Source organism: Dipodomys spectabilis, unplaced genomic scaffold (genome assembly GCF_019054845.1).
Source record: "Dipodomys spectabilis isolate Male_0828 unplaced genomic scaffold, ASM1905484v1 ptg000343l, whole genome shotgun sequence".
Taxonomy (NCBI): Eukaryota; Metazoa; Chordata; class Mammalia; order Rodentia; family Heteromyidae; genus Dipodomys; species Dipodomys spectabilis.
The window spans coordinates 46,532-73,804 of record NW_024871020.1 but is presented as its reverse complement, the minus strand read 5'-3'; the positions used below and the strand labels follow the sequence as shown (position 1 = coordinate 73,804).

The window sequence follows — 27,273 nt, the reverse complement described above, 5'->3', positions numbered from 1 at the left end:
CTCAGCACACTGCACTCAAAAAGGTCAACTCATCCCTCTCTTCTCAAGGGCTCAGCACATAGCACAACCCTTTGGGATGAATTAGCATACCACACCTTTTGAAGGACTCAGCTTACAGTACGTTGTGTGATGGACTCAGCACACAGCACCCTTTGAAAAACCCAGGACAGCCCACTCTTCTCAGGGACTCAGCACATAGCACCCTTTGGGATGACTCAGCAAACAGCACCATTTTGAGGACTCAGCACAAAACCCCCATGAGGGAAGGACCCAGAAATTGCGTCTTTTGAAGGACTCACCATATAGCTATATGTCACAAGTTCAGCTGTCATTAGAATTAGGGTGCTTTCTTCAGTATCAACATTCTTCAGAAACACTTCACAAATCCTACTAGTTCACATTTAGCCAACCTGTGTTTTATGGGGAAAGGTCAGCTGGGAGTCTTGAACTCAAAGCTTGGCGGCCCTGTCCCTGAGCTCTTTGGTTCAATGCTAGAGCTCTACGACTTGGAGGCACAGCTCCCATTTTGTTTTGTGGGGTTGTTCTTTGACAGGTCTTATGGTGGTAAGGCCAAGTTGGGGTATCCGTGGGCAAAGGTTCTTAGCTCAGCCTGGAGCTGACCTCTCCCTTCCTTGTGTCCCTGGTAAGCCGGGCCTCCTGGAACTCTCTTGGCCTAGGGTGGAACAGACCTGCTCTGGCATCAGCAATCAGGGTGAGCAAAAGTCAGCTTGGCCCTGGTCACTTCCCCAAATTGAACTCTTGAGGATGATGGCAGGGGGCCGCATGTTCCGCGTCTGGCCACGAGGGAGCAGGAGTCGCCCACCATAGAGATTGTACTTACGAGTTGTGTTTACTCTTGCTTCCCTGGGGCCCCCATCATGCTTCAACCACCCTAGACAGAAAAGTCCTTGAGACTCTTACCTACAATTAACCATCGAAAAGCAAATGGGGCTGTGGCTCAAGGGGCAGAGCACTAGCCTTGAGCAAGAAAACTCAGGGATAGAGCCTAGGCCCTGAGTTCATACACACACACACACACACACACACACACACACACACACACACCACATGCATACAAAATCAGAAATACAATCTTTAGGTATTGTCTACTTTTTCCCCACTAAGCCTGGTGGCTGCTGGCCTAGGTGTTTGATGCATATACCACCTGACATCTTTAATTTTTGGGGAACAGAATTGCTAGGAGGTCAGCCTTCCCCCATCCCAGCTCCTTGAGTGGGTCATGGTCTATCCAGGCCCTTTGGGCCTCCTTTACAGACTTGCCAAGATGCCTCCAAAGGCATCATATACTGGGCACTGGTAGCTCATGCCTGGCATCGTTGCTACTCAGGAAGCTGAGATCTGGAGGATCATGGTGCCAAGCGAGTCTGCAGAGGACAATGTATGAGACTCTTATCCTTGATGAACCATCAGTAAACAAAAGTGGCACTGTGGCTCAAGTGGTAGAGTGCCAGCCTTGAGAAAAAGAGCTCAGGGACAGCGCTCATGGCCAACAACAACAAGGAGAGGCATTGCATGTTGGCTTTGGGATTGGCATGGGCCAAATATAATTGGAATTTTCAAGTGCTCCAAGACAAAACAGTACCTGCTTTAGTCCCGTGCTCCTCCATCTCGTCTCACCCCTTGGCCTTGTCCATGCTTTGGGTCAGCATGGCTCTGGCTAGATGGGAGGGCTCCAAGGAAGGTCCCACAGCAATTACCCCACCTCCTTCTGCCCTTCTCACCCTGCTGCTTCTGCTCTTTGCCATAGACCGTCTTCCTGTAATCCATGCATGAGGTCATCACTGCCAACATAGTGGTGAGTGGTGGGTCTGGTCTAACTCAGAGCAGTCAGAGGTGGAAGTGGGTCTGGGACTAGGAGCTTCCACCCTGGGTGTGGGCTGAGGCCAGGGCTGACATTTAGTTCATCCTGAGCCTTGCAGTGGTGGGGAGACAGTGTAGACTCCACATTGAGTCAGGTAAGATCAGAATCTGGAGGACCATGTGTGGGAGAGGATGTAGGACTCAGGGGGCCACTGTTGTTGGTACTATCTCAGGACTCCCCTCTCCCTTTCTCATCCCTCAATGTTAGAAGAGAAACTTCAACTAAGGGTGTGGGAAGAGGGGGCGGGGGAGTATTTTGTTGTGAACCAGACTTGTGCTTCATATTCATCCTAGCCCCTACTTCCTATTTATCTGAGGAATGGCCATATGGGTTTGGGAGGGGGGGGAGAATCATCTTAGCGGAACATGTGGCTAAGTGGTATAGTGGTCGCCTACCATGCCTGAAGCCCTGGGTTCGATTCCACACAGAAAATGTTGAAGGAGAGGTGGGGCTCAACTGGTAGAGGGCCAGCAGTGATCAAAAAGAGCTTGGGGGGGGGACCAAGATGGTGATGGGGCAGTAGGGAAACGCCACAGCTCTCCCGAACCAAAAAGAGAGTTTGAGTTCCAACACTTAATCTCCCCAAGAGACCGACAACAACAAAAAGACTAACACTCAGAGAAAAACAAGAGATGGAAAATAACAAAAAAGAAAGAGAAGAAAAGAAGAATTTCAGAACAGAGAAGAGCGAAGACCCCTCCCCCAACCTTTACTGGCCGAGCGGCAGTGTGCCAAGCCGCGGCCAGCCGACCCGGCAGGGGCTGCCGGAGCCCCAGAGACACAGGGGGCCGCCTACAGATCACCCGCGCAGAAGCCGCCTGAGGTACCGGTTTGCAGAACAGCTGATAGCCACAAACAGAGAAACCTACCAGCCGGGAGTCTCCATGAGGATCCCACCCCCACCCATCACTCTCCACCCGAGCAGAGAGGCTCCATCCAGCCAAAGCCGCCTGGCACCGGCAGCGCGACAAAGGGACCTGTCTGCAGACCACCCGCACAAAAGCCACCTGAGGCACTAGACCCTCCCGATCACGATCGCAACGACCCGGCGGGGGCCGCCCAGGTCCCAGAGGCACAGGGGGGTGCCTGCAGATCACCCGCGCCTGAGCATGGACACTGTGGACCCGACAGCTTCGATGGAGGCAGAGACAGAAAAGAATCACACAGAGCCACCACCGCCCAGCCCAGCCCACAACCACCCCAACTGAACTCAGATTGCAACAGCAACTGAAGACCTACACCACACAGAAACAACCAGCTCCAGGGTGAGTATTCCACAGGGGACAGTGTATCCCTCAAGGGAGACCAGAGCTGGAGGGAATCCCCAGATGCTGACCTAGACTCCCTACCCCAACACCCGGACCACAGGACCCACTAAAACTGGGAACTGTTCGAGAACTCCACCAGCCTGTGGAGCACACTCCGCTGGCCAGGCCAGAGCAAGAGTGCCCCTGGAAGGGAGCTTAAATGCCCAGGCCAGGAACAGTGCCCCTGGGTCAAGACTACCAACAGTAGAAGAAAATTGAACTGTGTCCTCCAGGCTGCATAACCTAGGTGGTATACACATCAGCACAGGTCTAACGAGCACGCTCCAGGCGGGGGCCTGAACCAGGCCTGGGGATCCGGTGCCTGAACAACACAACTAACTCCTCCCAACTGAAGTCAAAAGCTGAGCATACGCCTCAACAGAGGGGAGAAAATCAGGAAACAGCACTCCCCGGGAAGCACACCTGTGACAACAAAAGACCTGGAGGCTCAGGACAAGAGAAGCCCAAACCCCACCAAAACTCCACCCATATACCTTAGGCTGGGAATTGGGCAACACAGGCTGCCAGCACCTGATAGTAAGCAGGAGCTCAGGCTGATAAGGCGGCTCAGCAGTAGAGTGATAGTCTTGGATGTACGAGGCCGTGGATCTGATTCCTCAGCATCACAAAAGCAAAAAGGGTCAGAAGTGGTGCTGTGACTCAAATGGTAGGGTGCCAGCCTTGAGCTGAAGAGCTGAGGGACAGCACCCAAACCTAGAGTTCAAGCCCACAACTAGCCCAAAACAAACAAACAAACAAATAAACATCAGGAGCCCATAGCAGACTCCAGTATTTGGGAGAGTGCATCCAGAGCATCTGATCTTCCCAAGAGCACCCGTAGGAGCAAACACAAGCAGTCTAGGCTGCTCAACCCTTCCAAAGGCGGGAATTGCCAGCAATCTACAGCAGAGAGCCAAGAATCCTAAGTAGGTCAGAACAGCAGCTGGAAATAGGCTCCCAACAGAACCCAGATCAGGCACACACTCTCTCTACCAATACAGAATCAGCAACCAAGCAAAGACAGACACACCAAAACAAAATTGCAGAGCAGTCTCCTGAACCCCCATGCGAAAATCACAGAGAAAAATCACAAGGTTTACCACCACCCAGGACAGCAAGCTCACCACAAAAGCCAGCAGCCATGCAGGGGAGAGCCCCAGTGGGAGCAAAGCAGGAATGGAAGACAAAAGCTATATCCAAGGGGTGCTGGAGGCAATGACTCAAGAAATAAAGCGAGAAATTGATCAGAAATTGAAAGAGCACAAGGATGAACTATCAAAAGAGAAACAGGATACCAAACAAGAGTTGGATGCAAAAATAGAAGCTGCACAAACCTCAGTAAGAAGTGAGATAAACGCCAAATTAGAGGTAATACATACTGAGACCAGTACTCTGAGAACCAACATTGAATCCATAAAGGGATCCATTTCCTCCATGCAAACCACAATAGAAGCCACGGTCAACAGAGTGAATGAAATGGAAGGTAGAGTGTCAGATACAGAAGACAGAATACACCAACTGGACCAAAAAGTGGCAGATATGGAAAAATCACTCAAATTAAACCAAAAGGAAATTCAAGAGATAATGCCAAGAAACTTAACCTTCATATAATCGGAGTGGACAAAGATGAGGAATTCCAGAGCAAGGGAATGCAACACCTATTCAACAAGATAATCAATGAAAAATTTCCCCACCTCAAAAAAGGGCATCTTACCTACATTACAGAAGAGTATAGAACACCCAACAAGCAAGATCCCAGGAGAAACACTTCTAGACACATTATAGTAAAAATGATAGATATGAATCATAAGGAAACAATCCTGCATGAAAATGAAGAAGGAGCTATTCTACAACGGGAAAAAAATTAGAATCACTGCAGATCTCTCCACACAAACAATGAATGCAAGAAAAGCCTGGGGAAGCACCATACGAGCCCTGAAAGCCAATAACTGCCAACCCAGACTGATTTATCCAGCAAAGCTAGCATTCACATTTGATGGAGAACTGAAAACTTTTAATAGCAAAAAAAAACTAAATGAATACATAAACATTAAGCCAGCATTACAAAGAATTCTAAGAGGGGGGCCACAACCTGAAGAAAGCAACCGGGAGCTGGGACCTGCCCCAAACAGGCATTACTCAAAGTCTAACTGAGCAAGCACAAGAGGAAAGGAAAGAAGAAAAACTTAGGAAAACGGAATGGTAGGGACAACATTGCATCTCTCTATACTTTCTCTTAATATAAATGGGCTGAATTCGCCAATTAAAAGAAAACGAACTGAGGACTGGATCAGAAAACAAGACCCATCCATCTGTTGCCTTCAGGAGTCCCACCTCTCAGCCAAATATACAAACTCAGAGTGAAGGGGTGGAAAAGGATTTACCAATCAAATGCCCCCAGTAAGAAAGCAGGTGTAGCTGTCCTGATATCTGACAAAATAAACATTTCATTAAAATCAGTACAGAAAGACAAGGACGGACACTACATATTAATACAGGGAACAATCCAAGAGGAGGATATAACCATCATCAACTTATATGCCCCAAATGTTGGTGCACCCAGATATGTTAAACAAATGCTTTCAAACTTACAGAATACAATAGATCCCAATATGATAATACTAGGAGACTTTACCACACCACTCTCACCAAAGGGCAGGTCTACCAACCAGAGGATTGGCAAAGAAGCTACCGAATTAAGTGAGGCCATACTTCAAGCGGAATTAACTGACATCTACCAAGTATTTCACCCTAAAACAACACAGTACACATTCTTCTCAGCAGCTCATGGAACTTTTTCCAAAATAGACCATATCATAGTTCATGCAAGGAACTTAAGCAAATACAAAGGGATCAACATAATCCCCTGTATCCTATCTGACCACAGTGGAATCAAGCTAGCTTTCAATAACAAATCATACCGCAGAAATTTCTCTAATACATGGAAATTGAACAGCACACTCCTTAACAATGCCTGGGTAATGGAAGAGATCAGAGAAGAAATAAAACATTTCCTACAACTCAATGTAAATGAAAACACTTCACAAAGAAACTTGTGGGACACAGCAAAAGCAATCCTGAGGGGCAAATTTATTGCCCTCAGTGCCCACATCAAGAAAATGGAGACAGACCAAGTAAATAATCTCATGTTGCAATTAAAACAGCTAGAAAAACAAGAAAAAATGGGACCAAAAGTTACTAGACAAAGCCAGATAACCAAATTAATAGCAGAGATTCACCAATTAGAAAATCAGAAAATCATAACCAAAATAAATCAAACAAAAAACTGTTTCTTTGAAAAAATAAACAAAATTGATGGCCCATTGGCAAGATTAATTAAAAAAAGAAGGGCAGAAACCCATATTTACAGGATTAGGAATGCCACGGGAAACATCAGAACACGTACCCATGATATCCAAACAATTCTAACAGACTACTTTCAAAAGTTACACTCTCTAAAGGAAGAAAATCTGGCAGAAATGGATGCATTTTTAGAGAAGTACAAAAGTTATACTCTCTAAAGGAAGAAAACCCGGCAGAAATGGATGCATTTTTAGAGAAATACAAGTTGCCCAAACTGAACAAAGAAGAAGTTAACCAATTAAATAAGCCAACATCCTATAACGAGATACAGGAAGCTATCAAAATTCTTCCAACAAAAAAAAAGCCCAGGATCAGATGGATTCACAGCAGAATTCTATAAGACCTTTAAACAAGAACTAATACCCATACTCCTCAAGCTCTTCAGAGAAACAGAGAAGGAGGGAGCTATCCCAAACTCATTCCATGAAGCCAATATCACACTCATCCCCAAACCAGGCAAAGACCCAACCAAAAAGGAGAATTACAGGTCAATTTCCTTGATGAACACAGATGCAAAGATCCTTAACAATATTCTAGCTAACAGAATCCAGAAACACATAAAAAAATTATACACTATGACCAGGTAGGCTTCATCCCAGTGATACAGGGATGGTTTAACATACGTTAGTCAATAAATGTAATCCAACATATCAACAGAGCCAAGGTCAAGAATCACATGATTATCACCACAGATGCAGAAAAGGCCTTTGATAAAATTCAACATTCATTCATGCTAAAAGCTCTGGAGAAAATAGGAATAGAAGGAACATTTCTAAAAACAATAAAAGCCATTTATGACAGACCAATAGCCAATATTATACTTAATGGGGAAATGCTACAACCAATTCTCCTAAAATCAGGAACAAGGCAAGGAGGCCCACTGTCTCCACTCCTCTTCAATATAGTCCTGGAAACCTTAGCCAGGGCAATAAGGCAAGAAAAAGACATTAAAGGGATCCGCATAGGAAAAGAAGAAGTTAAACTATCCCTTTTTGCAGATGACATGATACTATACCTTCACGATCCCAAAAACTCCATCCCCAAACTCTTAGAAATCATAAGTCACTTCGGCAAAATAGCAGGATACAAAATAAACCCACAAAAATCAGTTGCCTTCCTGTACACTGACAATGTACAAGAAGAGAGGGAAATAAAGGGAGCAACCCCATTCACAATAACTTCCCCCCAAAATAAAATATTTAGGAATTAACCTAACCAAAGATGTAAAAGAACTATTTAATGAAAACTATAAAAAGTTAAAGAAAGAAATTGCAGAAGACACTAGGAAATGGAAAGACCTCCCATGCTCTTGGATAGGTTGACTTAATATAGTGAAGATGGTAATACTGCCAAAACTAATATACAAATTCAATGCAATTCCTATTAAAATCCCAATGACGTACATCACTGAAATACAGAAAACAGTAAAAAAATTCATATGGAACAATAAAAGACCTAGAATAGCCAAATCAATTCAAGGGAATAAAGATAATATGGGAGGGCTATCCATGCCGAACTTCAAACTCTACTACAGAGCTATAATAACAAAGACAGCATGGTACTGGCACAAAAACAGACCCGAAGACCAATGGAACAAAATAGAAGATCCAGAAATAAACCCACAGGCCTACAGCCAGGTAATATTCGACAAAGGAGCCAAAGACATACAATGGAAGAAACACAGCCTCTTCAACCACTGGTGCTGGGAAAACTGGGCTGCCACATGCAGAAAACTAAAAGTGGACCCCAGCCTATCACCATGCACCAACATCAACTCAAAATGGATTAAACATTAAACCTGAATCTCTGAAACTACTTCAGGACAGAGTAGGAGAGACACTTGAACTAATAGGCACCGGAAGGAACTTCCTGAACAGAGTCTCAGGGTCACAACAAGTTGGAGAGAGACTCGACAAATGGGACTACCTTAAAATAAAAAGCTTCTGCACAGCTAAATCTATCGCAACTAAGCTAGAAAGACAACCAATGAATTGGGAAAAAATATTTACCAGCAACATATCAGACTAGGGTTTAACATCCTGTATATACAGGGAACTCAATAAACTAATCCCTCCCAAACCTAACAAACCAATTACTAAATGGGCAAGGGAACTAAAGAGGGACTTCTCAAATGAAGAAATAAAAATGGCAAAGAAACACATGAGGAAATGTTTATCATGCCTGGTGGTGAAGGAAATGCAAATAAAGACAACCCTGAGATACCACCTTACCCCAGTCAGAATGTCCCACATCCACAAATCAGCTAACGACAAATGCTGGAGGGGATGTGGAGAAAGAGGAGCCCTATTACACTGCTGGTGGGAATGTACACTTATACAACCACTTTGGAAAGCAGTCTGGAGGGTCCTTAGAAAGCTAAAGATTAACCTCCCTTACGACCCAGTCATACCACTTCTAGGCATCTACCCTGAACAACAGGAACCAATATACAAGGACACGTGTACCTCCATGTTTATTGCAGCACTGTCCACAATAGCTAGGATATGGAAACAACCTAGATGCCCCACCACAGCTGAATGGATCCAAAAATTGTGGTATCTATACACAATGGAATATTATGCAGCCATTAGAAAGGACAAAATAATGGCATTTGCAGGGAAATGGATGGAGCTAGATGGAATCATGTTGAGCAAGGTAAGCCAAGAACGAAGAGACAAATGGTACATGGTCTCCCTGATAAGTGGATGCTAAATCCAAAATGTTAGGTGATACGACAAAACTAACAGGACTTAAGAAACAAAGAACTCCCACTCATCTGGTTGAACCACTACTAAATATCCCCATGCTGCTGATCACATATATGGTATGTAACATGTGAACACCGTTATATGTTACAGACTGTGATAGACAATTGCTCCAGGAAAGTTAGAATGAACTTGTGACTTTAAATGCGCATCATTATTCCACAATACTGTGAAATTCCGGAAATTATGTAATCACTTAATCACAATCAAAAAAAAAAAATAACCTCAGGGAAGGTAGGGAGGGAGGGGACGGTAGGGGGAAAACAATCGAGGGGGTAACAATGTTCAAGAGGAAGTGTACTCATTACTTCACTCATGTAACTGTAACCCTCTGTATAGTATCTTTACAATAATAAAAAAAAAAGAGCTCAGGGACAGTGGACAGGCTCTGAGTTCAAGCCCCAGGACTAGAAGAATAAATTGTTCTTGGAGGGTATTTTTTTGCTTTGTAAACAATTTATTAATTGCGATAAGCATAACATGGGCCTCTCTCCTGGCCACCAATGGGCCATTAGATGTCCCTTGAATTTGGGCCAACTCCCAACAGCCTATGCCCTACCCGACCCCCAGTTTAACTTTCCCATCACCTGGCAGATGGAGTCCTGAAAGAAGGGCACCTGGCCACTTACTTCTGGTGGCTGCCAAGGCTTTTGAGAGTCAGTATGTCACATAGAGAGTCATTATCTGCATCAATCTACAGAAGAAAGTGAGGGAGCACTCCTCACCTGAGCCTGGGAGCTGTGGGTGGATCTGGATGTGGGGCATCTTTGGCAGGATAAGCTCCTTGAGGGAGTCCACTATGGGGTCGGGAACCCTGACCTCTCCTCTGGCAGTTTCCATGCTGTCTTCAAGTTGCAATTCTTCAAAACCTTTCTGCTCCTCCCTCATTTCACCCACCACAGGCCCTGAGGCATCTGAAGCAGTGTTGGTGGTGGTGGGATCAGCCTGTACTGGCATCTGGAGACTGCTGTCTGTGGCTTCCCCTGCTGGGAGCAACTGCAGCTCCCGCAGCACTCTCCTCCATCTTCTCCTGGGACAGCCACTGCAAACACTCGGCTTTCTCCCAGCACAGCTCATGCAGGACCAACATCTGCTCTTTACACACCAAAAGGGACTCTTCGATGGTTCAGATGTGTGCTGACAGCTGGCTGTATCCATGGTGGAGCACACTTGCTGGACTCTGGAAGTCCACCTCATCAGGCAGGTCATGGATGAAGCAGACATCCCATCCCCAAACATATTGTGGTGACAGCTCATGGGGGAGAGGGCCTGTGGCTCCAGCTTAGTCTGGCACTGAGCTGCCTGGTGGCCCGGGTGCCTACAGCCGGCCTGCTGCTCCTGTTGACAGATTTTCCCCCTGTGGATCTCAGCCTCCAAGTGTGCTAACAGAGCCTAGTCCATCTATCAGACACCATGGAATGTGGGCGTGGCAACAATTCTTGTATCCCATTGGTCAGAAAGAACCATGAAATAATGGGGGTGTGGCTGGAATCCTCTGATGCACGCAGAATGGGCGGAGTCAAGATGACAGTGGCCCCCTAGCCCCTTTACCAGGGAACTCTGTCCAATTGAGTTGGGGACAAAAGGGTGACCTGCTTTAGCTTGATGGCTGCACAGATTGTTGTGTATGTCTGTTTCTTGCCAGTCCCGGACCTTTAACTCAGGATCTGGGCACAGTCCATGAGCTGCTTTTGCTCAAGGCTAGCCCTCTGCCAGTGGAGCCATACGGCTCTACTTCTGGCTTTGTTGGCACTGAAGTTAGACAGGGGTCTCAAGGACTTTTTTGCTTAGGGTGATTTTGACCATGATCCTCCTATCACAGCCTTGTAAGTATCAAGGAGGACTGCTGAGAGCCACTGGTACCTGCCTAATCACTGGTCTTGCTGATGTTCTTGGACAGATCACTGAGTTCCCTATGCTCAGGTTGAAGTGGTGGGAGCTGGAGCCCACAGTTTGAATCCTGGTCCTGCCACCTCCAAATGGCAGGTGGGAGATCCTAAGAAACTCATTCCTATCCATATGAATACCAATGGAATGTGATGTATGTCATGATTGAATGAGCAGTTCTTGAATGATTCTAGGATAAAATTATACACAATTATTTTATAGGACACTGATTGAGTTTAATTAATACTTGATGAAGATTTAAACAATCACATTCATTAAATGGGGGCATAATGAAATACCTAAGTATTGGGTGTCACATAGTATAGAGATGCCATATTTTCTGCCCGGACTTTCTTTACTTAATTGCTATATAGCATTTTCTGAATGTACTTTGGAATATGCAACAAGGATATATTATACCTGACCTGGAAATCAATTATTCAAACAGTTTTTTAAATCAAACATGCCTATAGCAAAATAAAGAGGTAAATCCAAATTATGTGCATTTAAAGATAATGCTAGGTTAGTCCTCTTCTCACATTCCTCATTCCCTTGAGAATAATACACATTGTAAGGAAATGCTTAGAAAGTTTTGGAGAAATAGGTTGACTTTAAACTAGTGAGTTACTCTATGTTGAATCTTATTTACTTTATATCTAGAAAAGATAAATTCTCACCTTATCATTTTTCTTAGGTTTATACTCAGGTTTAATCTCCGATGGGTGACAAATAAAGATATAAACATTTTTTAACAGTGGCTAAATTAGGCTGAGGAATCTAGGTACAACTATACTCATGCAGGTAAGCCTCATCAGTCATGAGACCATGATATCAAAATGATAACCAATGCTTATTGGTGTCAGGCTTATGAGATTTTGTGTATTATAAACAGTGGTGGGATGGGAAGGTGGCTCAGTGGTAGAGCGTTTGCCTTGCATGCAAGAGGCCCTGGGTTTGATTCCTCAGCACCACATAAGCAAAAGGAAAAAAAGCCGGAAGTGGTGCTGTGGCTCAAGTGGTAGAGCGTTAGCCTTGAGATGAAGAGCTGAGGGATAGCACCAAGGCTCAGAGTTCAGGCCCCATGACTGGATCCCCCCCAAAAAATAAATAAATAAAACAGGGTTATTAGATTTGTTTTGTAATCAACATCATTTCATGGGTTAGGAACTGAAGTTAGACATTAAACTCAGAACTAAATTGAAGGAGGAATCCAAAATTAGTCACCAAGGTATACATCATTAACACAGTATTTTAAAAATGCAAGCTAAAGGAAATAATTTATGAAAAAATCAACATTTACAGTAAATACATAATCAGCATAACTGGTATTCCTTTTATCCCAGTTGCAATACGGCTTGCATGATGACTTTTCTGATTATACGTTTAGTTAGGTCTTGATATTTATTTGAAATTCTGTTCTTTCATATAATCATTTGTCAGATCAAAGAGGAAATTAATTCCATGCCAGAGTCAACATTCATAATAATGTTACAGTTGTATCCTGCTATTTTGCCAAAGTTTCAAATCACTTTGAGTATCTTGGATCTTTTTTGGATCTAACTAAATAGGTATGCAATTTTGTCTGTACTAGAAAGATTTTGACCACCACTTATTAAAATAGTATTTTCCAGAAACTACTTCTCTCTTTTCATGAGATTTTTAATGTCATTTATATCATGGGTTGATGTTTTCCTTTAATTAACCCACATTCAGTCTTCTACAATGTGTAATTTGGAGTAGTTTAAAATTATGTACACTCAGGTACACGGCTCAGATTCTATTATTTGCATATTTTGTTCTTGTTAAATCAGTAGGATTTAGATCTCAATATGGATACTATTGGACTTATTGGTTGCATTTCTGAATTTTTTAAGTATGTGATGATTTTTGTTATTTTATTCATTTAAATATGTGCAGCTCTCACTCCACATACAGTCACATTTGTTTTAAACAATTTGATCCATTCACATGATTTGCTATATTAGGTTCATCTAGATGAATTTAATTACTAATTAACACAACCATACTTCTGAGACACAGTTATCTTTATGGATCTACTCAAGGGTAACATGTATTTGAGGATTTTGTGATTCAAAACAACCGGACATAACATGTTTTTGTTCCTGGGGGAGTTCTACTTTGTTGGTTGTTTTTCCAGCTGTGGTGACTTCAACGTATGTGTGCATTTTATTTCAATTGTTATATGTCTATATTTTGTTTCATATAACAGAAAGTACATAAATAATCAGTGATTTAGAACTTTTCCAAATAGATTTCTAAGAGAGATGCTTGAAGTTTTGTGACATCTGGTACCGGGTAGGTTTTGTTAGTGGAAGGGGTAGCAGAATAACAGAGACATTCTTTGACATGATTGGAATTCTTCCTCCTTTTGCCTCACTATTTCCAATAGTATTACTTCAAAGCCTTTAGTGGAAAGAAAATAATTTTGTCTGTATGAACTTATAAATTTTGCATTAATTAGGACACACTACACTTTTACACTTTCCTTCTTTTAAAATCACAGATGCAAATTTATAATGCTAAAATACCATCTAATAATTTATATAAAATGGTCCAAACTATTTTTGCTTCACACTGTATGTAATATAGATATGTAATAGTGAGTAATTTAGTATGTAATAATTGACTTTGGGGAAAGTCAATTACAAGGGATTTGTGATACTGAGCAATAGTAAAAATTATGTTTGTTTCTATTAAAAACTTTACAGTTACATCTAAAAATAACTCATAGTTATAAACTAATGCTAAAAAGTAAGATTGTTTATTGGAAAAAGCCAGAAGTTTCAATAAGCTTGCTTTTTACAAATTGACTTGGATCTGGGCTTTGGTGGCTCCTGCCTGTAATCCTAACTACTCAGGAGTCTGAGATTGAGGATGGTGGTTCAAAACCAGCCTGGGCAGAAAAGTCTGTAAGACTCTTATCTCCAATAACCCACTTGAAAAGTAGAAACAACAATGTAGCTCAAGTGGTTCAGTGGAATCAATGAGCTGAAGAGCTGAGAGATATCGCCAAGGCCCAGAGTTCAAGCCACACGACCAACAACAACAACACAAAAAATTGACATGGATTTTTACTTTATTATTTCATGATTTTTATTGTGAAAATACATAGAGAGGGGTTACAATTACATGAGAAAAGTAACGATTACATTTCTTATCAAGCATTGTTGCCCCCTACTTTGTTTCCCCTTCCCATCCCTTCCCATCCCCTCCCACCCAAAACCAACCCATGCACCAAAGTTGTAAAGTTTGTTTTCTGACATAACGTGTTATACATCTGATTGTTGCAATGGGTCCACTTGTATCCCTATTTAAAGAATTTGTTTTTCCCTTCTCCTCCACAAATTATACCAACATCAAATACAGTGAAAACAGGGATTATACCATGGGGGAGGGACATACAAAGCAACAAAGAAATCATCTTATAAGTAAGCTAGAAACAATACCAAGAGGAAAAAAAAAAACATTTGACTCCTTATCTTGGGGTTCATTTCATCTTACATCAACTTATCTGACCGTTTCTGCTTGTCTCACAAATATACTAGTTATTGCAAATAAGGGAAACCGTGGGACCTATATTTTTTGGGCCTGGCTTACTTCACTTAATATAATTTTTTCCAAGGCCTTCCATTTCCTAACAAATGGGACAATGCCATTCTTTCTGATGGAGACCTAGAATTCCATTGTGTAAGTATACCACATTTTCTTGATTCATTCATCTACTGAGGGGCATCTGGGTTGGTTCCATATCTTAGCTATGGTAAATAAGGCTGCAATAAACATAGTTGTGCTGGTAAGCTTTAGTATCGTCATGTTTGTGATCATTTGGGTAAATGCCCAAAAGTGGTATTGCTGGATCATAGGGGAGCCTATGTGGAGTCTTTTGGGGAACATCCATACTGCTTTCCAAAGTGGATGAACAGGTTTACACTCCCATCAACAATGCAGTAAGGTTCCCTTCTGTCCACATCCCCTCTAGCTTCTGATGTTATTAGAGTTCTTGATTATAGCCATTCTAACTGTGGTGAGGTGGTATCTCAATATTGTTTAGATTTGCATTTCTTTTATGGTTAGGGAATTTGAGTATTTCTTCATGTGTCTATTGACCATCCTTCTTTCTTCTTCAGAGAAGTTTCTCTTTAAGTCTTTAGCCCACTTATTTATTGGGAAGTTGTTTGAGGATTTGTTGTTAGATTTACTTTTGTGAATTCCTGGTACATTTTAGATATGAAACCCTTGTCCGTTGTATGGCTAGTGAAGATCTTCTCCTAATCCTTGGGTTTTCTATTGATCTTGCTAGATTTATCCTTTGCCATGCAGAAGCTCTGCAATTTCATGCAATTCCATTTGTCTAACCTTTCTTTCATTTGTTGTGTTTCTGGGTCTCTATTAAGAAAATTTTGGCCTGTGACAAGGAGACCTAGGGTGTCTGCTGTGACTCTAGGTCTTTGATCCATTTGGAGTTTATTCTGGTGCAGGGTGATATGTAAGGATTTAGCTTTATTTTTCTATGAGTGATTGACCTATTGTGCCAGCCACTTACTGAAGAGGCTTCCTTTCTTCCATTCTATTTTCTTAGCTCCCTTATCGAAGATTAGATGGCTATATGTCTGTGGGTTAATTTCTGGGTTTTCACTTCTATTCCATTGGTCCTGAGATCGGTTCTGGTACCAATACCATGCTGTTTTGATTACTATGGCTCTGTAGTAGAGTTTGAAATTTGGTATTGATATTCCTCCAGCACTATTCTATTAAGGATTGTTTTTGTTATTCGAGGTCTTTTATTGTTCCATATGAATTTTTGGATAGCCTCTTCTATTTTCTTGAAGAATGAGGTTGGAATACTCATAACTATCACATTGATTTTGTACATAGCCTAGGGAAGTGTTGCCATTTTCATGATGATGATCTTTCCAATCCAGGGATGTTTTCCCACTTTCTAAGTTCTGTTTTGATTTCCTTTTTTAGGTTTTTTAAGTTTTCATCATAGAGATTTTTACTTCTTTGGTTAAACTAACTCCTAGTCATTTCATTTTTTGTGGGGCTATTACGAATGGAGTTGTTTTCCTTATTTCAGCCACGCTATTCTCATTGTTGGCGTACAGTAAAGCCATTGATTTTTGAGGGATAACATTATACTCTGCTACTCTGCCAAAGTTTTCAATGAGTATGAGTGATTTGGGAGTGGATTCTGTGGGAATCTTTAAATATAAGATCATATCATCTGAAAAGAGGGAGAGTTTTACATGATCTTTACCTATTTGGATCCTCTAATGATTGCCTCTTGTCTTATTGCTGTATCTAGGTATTCTAATACTAAATTGAAGAGAAGTGGAGAGATTGGACATCCTTGTTTCATTCTTAAGAGGAAATGGCTTTAGTTTTTCACCATTACGTATAATGCTGGCTGTAGGTTTGTCATATACAGCCTTTATTGTTTTGAGGAATGTTCCCTGGATTCCTAATTTTTCCAGAACCTTCATCATAAAGGGGTTTTGGAACTTGTCAAATGCTTTTTTCTGCATTTATTGAGATAATCATGTGGTTCTTATCCTTGCTCTTGTTGATGTGATGAATTATATTAATTGATTTGCATATATTTAACCAGCTTTGCAACCTTGAAATGAATCCTGTTTGATCGTGTTGTATGATTTTTTGGATGAATTGTTGAAGTAGGTAGGCCAAAATTTTGTTGAGAAGTTTTGCATCAATGTTCATCAAAGAAATGGGTCTATAGTTCTGTTTCTTTGATGAGTCCCTGCCTGGTTTTGGGATGAGGGTTATGATGTCTTCATAGAATGAGTTCAGTAGTGCACTTTCCCTTTCAATTTCATTGAAAAGTTGGAGGAGTATTGGTGTGAGCTCTGCTTTGAAGTCCTTGTAGAATTTCACTGCAAATCCATCTGGTCAAGGGTTTTTCTTAGATGAGAGTACTCTTATTGATGTTTCTATTTCAATGCTTGATATGGGTCTGTTAAGTTGGTTTAACTCATCTTGGTTTAGTTTTGTCATGTCAATATTTGCTAGGAAAAGGTATATTTCTACCAGATTCTCAAACTTATTAGCAAAAGCTTTGAGAAGTATTCCCTTATAATGTTCTGTATCTTGGATGTTTCTGTGGTGATGTTTCCATTCTCATCTCTGAGTTTATTTCCTTGTATGCTCTTCTTCTGATAAGATTTGCTAAGGGTCTGTCAACTTTTGTTAACTTTTTGAAGAACCAACTCTTTGTTTTGTTGATTCTTTCTAGGTTTTTTTGGATTCTAATTAGTTTAATTCTGATTTAAATTTAATTATTTTTTCAATCTACTGGATTGGTGTTTATTTTGTTGCTCTTTTTCATGAAGGTTCAGATGTCTAATTAAATTGTTGTTTTCAGATCTCTCTAATTTGTTGATGTAGTAACTCAGAGGTACAAAATTGCCTCTGAGAACTGCATTTCCTGTGTCCCAGAGAAGCTGGCATTTTATGTGTTCATTTTTGTTGAATATCACGAACATTTGCATTTCCTTTCTAATCTCTTCTATGACCCATTGGTGATTCAACAGTGTGTTGTTCAGCCTCCATGTGTTACAGGACTTTTCTTTGGTGGCTTTTAGTGTTGAGTTCTAATTTTATTCCCTTGGATGCTGTTTCTTGGCCTTTATTGTGGTCTTATTGGTTTTCTATGTGTAGGACATCTTTAAGTATCTTTTGTAAGTCTGATTTGGTGGTTCTAAAAGCTTCTTGTATCTGAATAGGCTTATCTTTTTGCATGTATGGAAAGTTCTCTACTAAGATTCTGTTACATAAAATTTCTAAACCATTAACTTCTGTCTCTAGGTGCTCCTCTACACCCATTATCCTCAGGTTAGGCCTTCTGGTGGTGCCTTCCAAATGTTGAATAGATCTATCATATTTCTTGGATTTGTCTTGGATAGTTATACATTCTTTCTCTATAATATCTAGGCTGTCTTTTATCCCTAAGATTCTATCTTCTGCATGGTCTAACTGACTGTCAAGATTTTCTACTTTGTTTTTTATTTCTTTTCCTTCTAATTGTTTGGCTTTGATGGATTCAAATTCTTTGTTGGAGCTTTGTTTTAGGTCTTGTATGAACTTTACTTCCTTAATTTGGTGTTCAGTTTTTATTCTCAAATCACTTAGATTATTCCTTATGGTTTCCTAGGACTCCCATTCCTTTTATTGGGCTCCATTGGGCATTCCCTCTGAATTCATTCAACTGTCTATTCATAGATTCCATCAATGCCTTTATTGATTTAGTCTACTGTCATCCCTCTGTCGCAATTCCTGTATTACTCTTTGATTAGCTTCCTCACAATCATGCAATTCCTGTCTTTCTCTTTGACTGATCTCAGCCTTCTCATGCGATTCCTGTATTTCGCTTTCACTGTTCTCTACCTGTTCATGCAATTCCTGTATTAATCTTTGAGTAGCTTCCTCATGTTCATAAGATTCCTGTATTAATCATTGGTTCGCCCCCTGTTGCTCTCTATCACACTCACAGAGTCCTTTGCAAGTTTTCAATCTATTCATTCACCATGTTTACAAGGAGTGTTTGTAGAGCTTTTTGGGAACTCTTCTCTGGATTATTCATTAACTAATCGGTCTCCTGATTATCATGAGTGGGAATTCATATACCCGGACTTGCCATTTTTCTTGTTTTTTTTGGCTTGTTTTGCCCATTTGGTATGAAGGTAAAGCCAATTTTGTGCTAGAACACTATTTTAAGGCAAACATCAACTGGAGTTCTGTAGTTGCACAGTCAAAATGTCTGCAGATACAATCTAGTTCATCAGATACAATCTATTCAACATCAAACAACCATGGACTAAGGGGCTAATAAATGCAAAAAGGATTTGACACACCAGAAATTATTAGGTTTAGGGAGAAATGTGGAGAAAAATGGGATTAGAGGAATGTGGAGAGGTAAGAGAAGAGTGAATTTAACCAAGTCCTAATTTCTGAGCGGGAAATGGATGGGACAGAATGATAGGAGAGAGATTTTAAAAAATAAAGAAAAAATGGATAAACAAAAATTTAAATTTAAGAAGTGAAACACTTAAAAATTATGTAAGTTTAAAGAAATGATATTGAGAGAAGAAAAGGATAGGATGAAAGGACGGATAGAAAGGAAACATGAAAAACTAAAAAGTTAAAAGTTTTAAAATTAGTTACTTGAAAATTATATTGGTATAAAGAGATAATACTGCTATTAAAGAAGTTAAGCCTAAGACGTTTTGAATAGAGTAATAAATTTCTGGATTAAGTATGAACACAATGGGGAATAAGGTCTAATAATCGACCACAGGTAAATATCTGGGGATGAGCAGAACGGCAATTAACTGAAACAAAAAAAAAAGAAAGAGAGAAAAAAATGAAAACAATAAAAAAGGACCAAAAGATCAGAAGAGATTAAACACACACACACACACACACATACATACACACACACACACCAAAAATAAAAAATATGAGAAAAAATTAACATCAAACACTTAAAAAAATAAAAATTGAAAAAAAGGTTAAAATAGAGTTCTTTGATTTTTTTTTTTTTGGGTGGGGGTAATGGAATGACACTGTATCTCCCCTGTGTCCATAACCAGTCTCTTGGTTATGCTTGCTTATGCTTGTGTGCTTGTGGTGCTTGGTTTTCGTTTTGCTTGATTGATTTCTTAAGTTAGTTTTTTTGTGCAGGCAGAAAAATGCTCTGCTTTACTCAGGATTTTGTGATCCTCCTCCCAGGCTATTTCAGTGGGAGGGAGATCTGCTTTGAGTATCACAAAAGAGGGAGATGGCTGTTTCCTCCAGTGTGAAGATGCTGTGATGAGTCGAGGTTCTGGGTAGGGTTGAGGCCTTTTAGGAAACCATAGCTTTTCCCTGAGGCGCAACTCCTGAAATACTCATGGAACCCATTCTCAGGGTTTATGTTTACTGAGCTTCAATTGTTTGTCTAGGCTACTCTAATGAGGGGCAGCCTTTAGCTTTGTTTACCCTGTGAAGGAAATCACTCCTCTGAGGACAGAGCTACCACTGGCTGGGTGGGGTGACATTCCCCTGGGTGGAGCTGACCCTGGCAGGTCATGTCTACTTCCTGTGACCTGCTAAATGACTGTTTTGTTTTCTTCCAAAGCCTGAGTTGGAGCTATCTGCTCAGCCCTGAGTAGCACAGTATCATAGATGGAGATCTCTGGTGGTGGGGGAGGGGAGGCCTTCCCTCCTCTGCTCCCTGAGGAGTGAGGATGTCAGGATTCTACTCATGCTGGGGTGTTGGTTCCTGGGTCGTCTCTGGTCTGTGATCTGCAGGATGAAGATATCTGCTCCTTGTCAGTTCTTGCTCGTGTTGAGTAGAATATGCTCACGGGCCTCGTCTGGGGCCTTTGTTGTGGACTCTCTCTGTAGATATGGTGGCTATAGCCACTGGCACTGTCCCTACTGATGCCACAGCTGTGGCTACTGGCAAGTGGTCAGGTCTGTCATCTTGCCTGGATTTTCCCTCTCTTGCCAAATTCTCTGTACTGTGATGGCACACTAACTGCTTTCTATGCAAGAGCTTGTTTACCCTCCAGCTTTTCATCTTCCATCTTCCCCTAAATCCTCATGGTTTTTTATGAGTGGTTTTTTAGTGAAAAATGTTTTTGGTGTTTATATTTTCAGTTTGCATAAAATGAGCCTACTTTTGTCTTAATTTAATAAATAAAACTCTCTGATTCTATGACAGCATAAACTTTTTGGGTAATGGTTAAGACTAGGTTGCCTTTCTGAAAAAAATAATCTTACCACCCAAAAAAGAGGAACAAAAAGAAAATAAAATATGACAGGAAACTTATAAATCTTAATGGACTAATAGTCTGTTAGTTTGTTTTAACTTTTACTGAAAAATTAAAGTAAAACTTGACAATGTTTTATTAACATATTGAAATTTCTTCATCCTTTTTATTTAAGATTCACTTTAAAAAGAAATTCAACAGGTGACAAAGTTTTTTTTTCTGACTATTCCAAAGAAATGATCATTTCATCATTATAGTGTATAGCACAATATACCCAGAAAGCATTAGTTAAGGAAAAAAATCCTATTCTTTGGTTTGCTTCAGTGTGTATCTAAAGCTGCATATCACATCTTACCCACCCTATTGTCAGTCTTCTCATTTGAAATATTTCAATAACTTTTCATTCCTTGATTTGTCAGCCAGCAAATCTTTATAAAACTACATGCTTTCATTCATTGTGCTTTCCAAAATGTATCTCACAAATGCCTAGAACGAAGCACAATCTGAAACATCTGTGGAGTTTTCCACCTAGAGTACAAAGTAATCACTTTCCATACTCCTTAGAACCAGCTGTTCACTGGCATTAATTGCTCTGTCACTTCCATGATTTAAAACAACAGCATTTGACAATGGCGTACATTTTAATTGGTTTACCACATTTGGTTCGTTTTCAGCAAGGACTGTCTTCACGGAAGATGGTAATAGATGAGGTTTGCAATTATGTATTTTAAAAGGGCTCTAAGTTGTGGATATTGAATATCCATTTCAGTGACTAAATATTTAAATTAAATCCTATAAAGTATACTCCTTCAATTTTCTGGCTAAAGTGTTCTAAAATCTAGATATATATATATATTGTCGGCCGTGGGGCTTGAACTCTGGGCCTGGGCACTGTCCCTCAGCTCTTCAGCTCAAGGCGAGTGCTCTACCACTTGAGCTACAGCACCACTTCTGGTTTTCTGGTGGTTTATTGGAGATAGGAGTCTCACGGTCTCTCCTGCCCCAGCTGGCTTTGAACCGCAATCCTCAGATCTCAGCCTCCTGTGTAGCTAGGATTACAGGTGTGAGCCACCAGCGCCCAGCCAATCTAGATATTTTTAAAGGAAGTATTGTACGTTGTTTCCTTGGTGACAATGTAATTGGAAGACTTAACATTTTCATGCACCATTGCCGTCTTAAATGAAGTAGATATACATGGGTTTGCATACAGAACTTTTGGAACAGCATTAATGTTGAATCTTGGATGGAATTTGGTTGGGAATTGTGGCAAGTTTTCATGGTATGAGAAGAAAAAGGCCACACTAATATTTTATCTGCTACAATGCTATATTAGTTTATTCAAACACACACATACACACATATACACAGATATACACATGTGTAGTATGAAGACCCAGTCAGTATGCAAGAAAATATTTTAATAGGAATTCCATAAGATATTTAGTCTGCTGAGATCTAATTAGAATTTGTAGACATATCTAGTTGCTTCAATCCCTGGACAAGTCATTATCATTGGTGAAGGTGTTGCCATTTGAATTTAGAATGCCCCAGAAAGACCCATGTGTTAAAGAAAAATGACTTACCATTTCCTCCCAGACTGTAGACAATACCTGAATAGTTCTTTTGGAGATTAAGTTCTTCAGAGTAAAACCTATGAGAACATGGACTGTCATCTACTTTCTTCTTTTCTCTTTAATCATTCTTGGTCAAAAACATTTCTTTTTGACATACTCCCCACCTTGACATTGTCTTGTCATAGGCCACCAAAGCCATAAAACCAATTGAACATACACTGAAACCTTCAAACTTATTAATCTGAGTAAGCCTTTCTGTTTATTAAATGGACAATATCACTTATTATGGTAGGTTATAAAGCTAACACAGAAATCTAGTCTTTCTAGCAAGGTAAAGTATATAAAAATGCTTCATTATAAAATATCTAACTCCAAGTTGTATTTTGTGTTTTTGTTTCTGTAGATCCTAGAGCTTAAACTCACGGCCTGAATGGTGCTTTTGTGTTCAAGGCCAGTGCGCTACATAAAATCTGACCTGGAACTCCATTTCTCCTGGTGGTTAATTGGAAATAAGAATCTAATGAACTTTCCTATGCAGGCTGTCGTATTCATGTTGCATACTTTATGTAATGCCGATTCTCAACATTGTATAGATGCTCCAACTACAATATAAAAAAAAAACTTAAAACATACTAAGGATATTTGTAAAGTATAAAATGAAGGAAAAATTTTCATCCTTTACAAATCTATGCAAAATCTATGCTAAACAATTGATATTTTACTGTACCTTTCCTGCAACCAGTTTGATATAGTTTAATACTTGTCACTCCAAGTTTCTCTGTATTCTACTGTATATTTACTTTTTCACGTATGTGTGTATATGTATACATATATGCATCTATCTATATATGTTTCAATGTGGATCATTGGATTTGAAGCTGCTTTGTTTTGCTGTTCAGCAATTGAACCTTGCCGCCTCATTCTGTGACAATATCTGTGCTCATTCTCATCATTCCTTTATTTACCAAATCATCACCTTCTAAAATCAGCTTCATTTCTTGGGTAAGTTTACCAATCAGTCCAACCAATATCCACCCAGAGGGTCTTAATAAATCAAGTTTTAAGGAAGAAGATAACATGAAGTGACAACTACAGAAATTCTACAGAGACCTGACATCTTTCACATTTCTGCCTTCCTTCTCTTCTCATTCTTCAAAAGCATTGACTAACACTATAAATATACTGCAATTATAAGTTAAGGATCAGTGGGGTTTTTCCCAACCTGAAGCCTTCTTTTCCGTGATTCTTGACATAAACTTTTTGGGAGATTTTTTGGATTGTGAGGGGATTCCATCCAAAACAAAGCCATGTATATCAAGAAAATCAATATTTTCAACTCAGAGTACTAAACAAAAGAGGGAGAAAATTAAGGTTAGCTATATATGTTAACCACAAATATAGGCAATATCAAGATATCTTGAAATTGTATACTTTTATTGGATAAAGTGGCTCAATCCTGTAATATTATCTACTTTTTTAGAAAACAGAGATTAGAGTATTGCATTTCCAGGCAAGCCCAGACAAAAAAAGACTTTTCAGAAACTCTAACCATTTGCTGGGTGCAATGTGGTTTGCTTGTGTTTGGAGGACTACAGTCCAAGCAGGCCCAGCATAGTGATACTACCTCAAAATAAGCAATCAAATTACAATCTTCAGGTATGGCATAGTAGAGATGCCAAAGTTGTAAAGTTCCTTTCATTGCTGCAATTGGTCTTCTTGTATTCCTATTTAAATATTTTTCCCTTCCCCTCCACAAATGATGCCAACATCAAAAATGTGTGCTTATGTAAGAAATGCATGATTCTAAAATTTCATGACAATTCTTTTGAACTTACTTTTTGTGGAATTGTCTAGTTTAAGAAAATCAATTACACTTTCTATATAAAAAATGTTCTGGGGCTGGGAAGGTGGCTCAGTGGTAGAGTGCTTGCCTTGCATGCCTGAGTCCCTGGGTTCAATTTCTCAGCAGCACATAAACAAAAAGAAAAAAGCTGGAAGTGGCGCTATGGCTCAAGTGGTAGAGCTATCGCTAGCCTTGAGCTGAACTGCTGAGGGACAGCGCCCAGGCCCAGAGTACAGGCCCCACGACCGGACCCCCACAAAAAAAACATGTTCTGTGCTTAATCTGGTAGCCCATTCACTAACATTGAAATGATACAGAGAAGATTAGCATGGCCCCTGAACAAGGATGACTCGCAAATTCATGAGGCAATCCATATTTATACAACAACAGATGCTGGAGGGGATGTGGCCACAAGGGAACCCTACTCCATTTTTGGTGGGAGTGTAAACGTGTTCAACCACTTTGGAAAGCAGTATAGAGTTTCCTCAAAAGACTCCACATAAAGCTCCCCTATGACCCAGCAACCCCACTTTTGTTCATTTACCCAAAGGATCACAAACAAGACCATACTAAAACTACCAGCACAACTATGTTTATTGCAGCATTATTTACCATACCTAAGATATGGAACCAACCCCTATGCCCCTCGGTAGATGAATGGATCAAGAAAACGTGGTAAATATATACAATTGCATTCTATGCCTCCATCAGAAAGAATGATATCGCCCAATTTGTTTGGAAATGGAAAGACTTGGAAAAAAATTTATTAAGTGAAATAAGCCAACTCCAAAGAAACATAGGTCCCATGGTTTCTCTTATTTTCAATAACTAATATATGTCCCGGATTATCATAAAATGTCAAAAGCTATGTGCATTTGACCAGATAAGATGATGTTAAGCTAAATGAACCCCAAGATAGGGACACAAGTGGTTCTATCTTGTTATTATTTCTAACATACAAATACTATATGATGTGATTTTTTTGTTTCTTTATATGTTCCTCAACCATGCTATAACCCTTTTTTTCACTATATTTGAAGTTGGTGCGCCTACATCTTGTATATACGTTTCTTTAATTTGGGGAGGGGAAGGAAAAAACTAAATGCTTAAATAGGGATACGGTTTGACCCCTGGTAACAATGAGATGCACAAGACACTATGTTGAAAAATGAATTGTACAATTTAGGCAGGGGGAGGGGGAGAGGAGGAGTGGAGTGTACTTGTGGAGGTGGGAGAGAAGGGATGGTGGGGGAAAAACAAAGGAGGAGGTAACAATGCTTGTTAAGAAATGTACTCATTACCTTGCTCATGTAAATGTAACCCCTCTGTGCAGTATTTTTAAAATAAAAAAATGTATAAAAATGTTCTGAGATTGAAGAGTTCATTTCCCTTATTTTACCCATATAATATCGTTAACAAATAAATTAATGCAAAACACTGACATGAAGGTATTATGAATAAATCTGTGTGTTTGTGCATGAGTGCACACGTGTTGGTGTGATCAGAATTTGAATTCAGGGCTTCAAGGTCTTGCTAAGCCTTTCCTCTCTAGATTGGTGAGCTATTATATGAGCTACATCTCCACTACTGGCTCTTTGCTAGTTCATTAAAATTTTTGAAAAATAATCTCAAATATTTTTTTGCCCTGATTGGCTTCCAATTGTTCTCCACAGATCTCAGCCTCCTGAGTAGATATCTCAAGTAGACAAGATTACAGGTGTGACCAACCAGCACAAGGCTGTCAGAATAATTTTAAAAGTAGAAGAAAATTTACTTCATGGGGGCCTGTTATTATCATCTCCTACTTTTAAAGCACTTTGCTTTAAAAGTAAATGTGAATTTATTAAATTAAATGTAAATTTATTTCTCTTTTGGATTCTTAAAAGACAGAAAGTGATGATATTTAAAAGTTTTGGTACTTTTTTAAAAGAAAAATGGAAGTGTAGGACAGAAGAAATTTGGCTGTCTTTGAAAATCAATTTATAAGCTCAATTATGTACATGATAACGCAATGTCGCCAACACAGTCTGTGCTGAAGTCAAATTGTGACAGAAAAAATCATCATGGGGAATAATTGCTATGCTATTATTTCTTGGGCAATATGAATATTGAATTTAGAGTGTAAGAGAATGGTGAGATTTTACCTACCTTTTCTGTAATTGCTGAAAGATTTTTGGAAACTTTGATTCATTTCCTTCCTCACTGTGTGTCTTTGGGCCATTCACTTAGTGCCTTTAATTACAATTTTCCCAACACTAAAATGGTAATAACATTAGCATTATAGCAAATGTTATCTTAAGAATTAAGAGAAATAAAACTTGTGAAAAATTTAACATAAACTTCTATGAATGAGCTTTGAGTTTAGCCAACAGTTTTTTAAATACTAAATAAAATGTATTACAGAAACCATTACATGTAGTGAGCAACCAGAAGTAATGTTACCTATTGACAATGCTCTGTTTCCAAGGAACCCAGGTGGATAACTTCTCATGCTGTAAATCAAAATGGTTATCTTATGTTTTGATAGTGTAAAAATATCAGGGACATTATAAAGAAGGAATGTTGTAGACAGATGTGAAGTCCATATGAAAATGTACAAAACTGATAAAACGTAATCGTATCTGAACAGTATATTTTGGTTTACATAATTTAAGGTACATCACAAAGATAGGGAAAACCTAGAAGAATGAACTATCTTTTTGAAATCCTATCATAGATCCTTAGCAGGATGAGCTCTTTCCTCATTCTTGTAGAGGCATCATCAGATGAGAGGAACTCTATTTCTTTGTTTGTTTCCTTCCATTTATTCTTCAGTTTGAAATCAACTACATGAGACTGAAAGAACCAAAATTAGACACGCA

The 27,273-nt window shown here is 39.9% G+C and overlaps 1 non-coding gene across 1 annotated transcript; it reads left to right on the top strand.

Annotated features, from left to right (window-relative positions):
* The first annotated feature begins 24,685 nt into the window (after positions 1-24,685).
* Positions 24,686-24,792, top strand: LOC122095325. The gene has a single exon (XR_006145096.1). It is a non-coding gene; the product is annotated as a U6 spliceosomal RNA (small nuclear RNA).
* Positions 24,793-27,273: the final 2,481 nt, after the last annotated feature.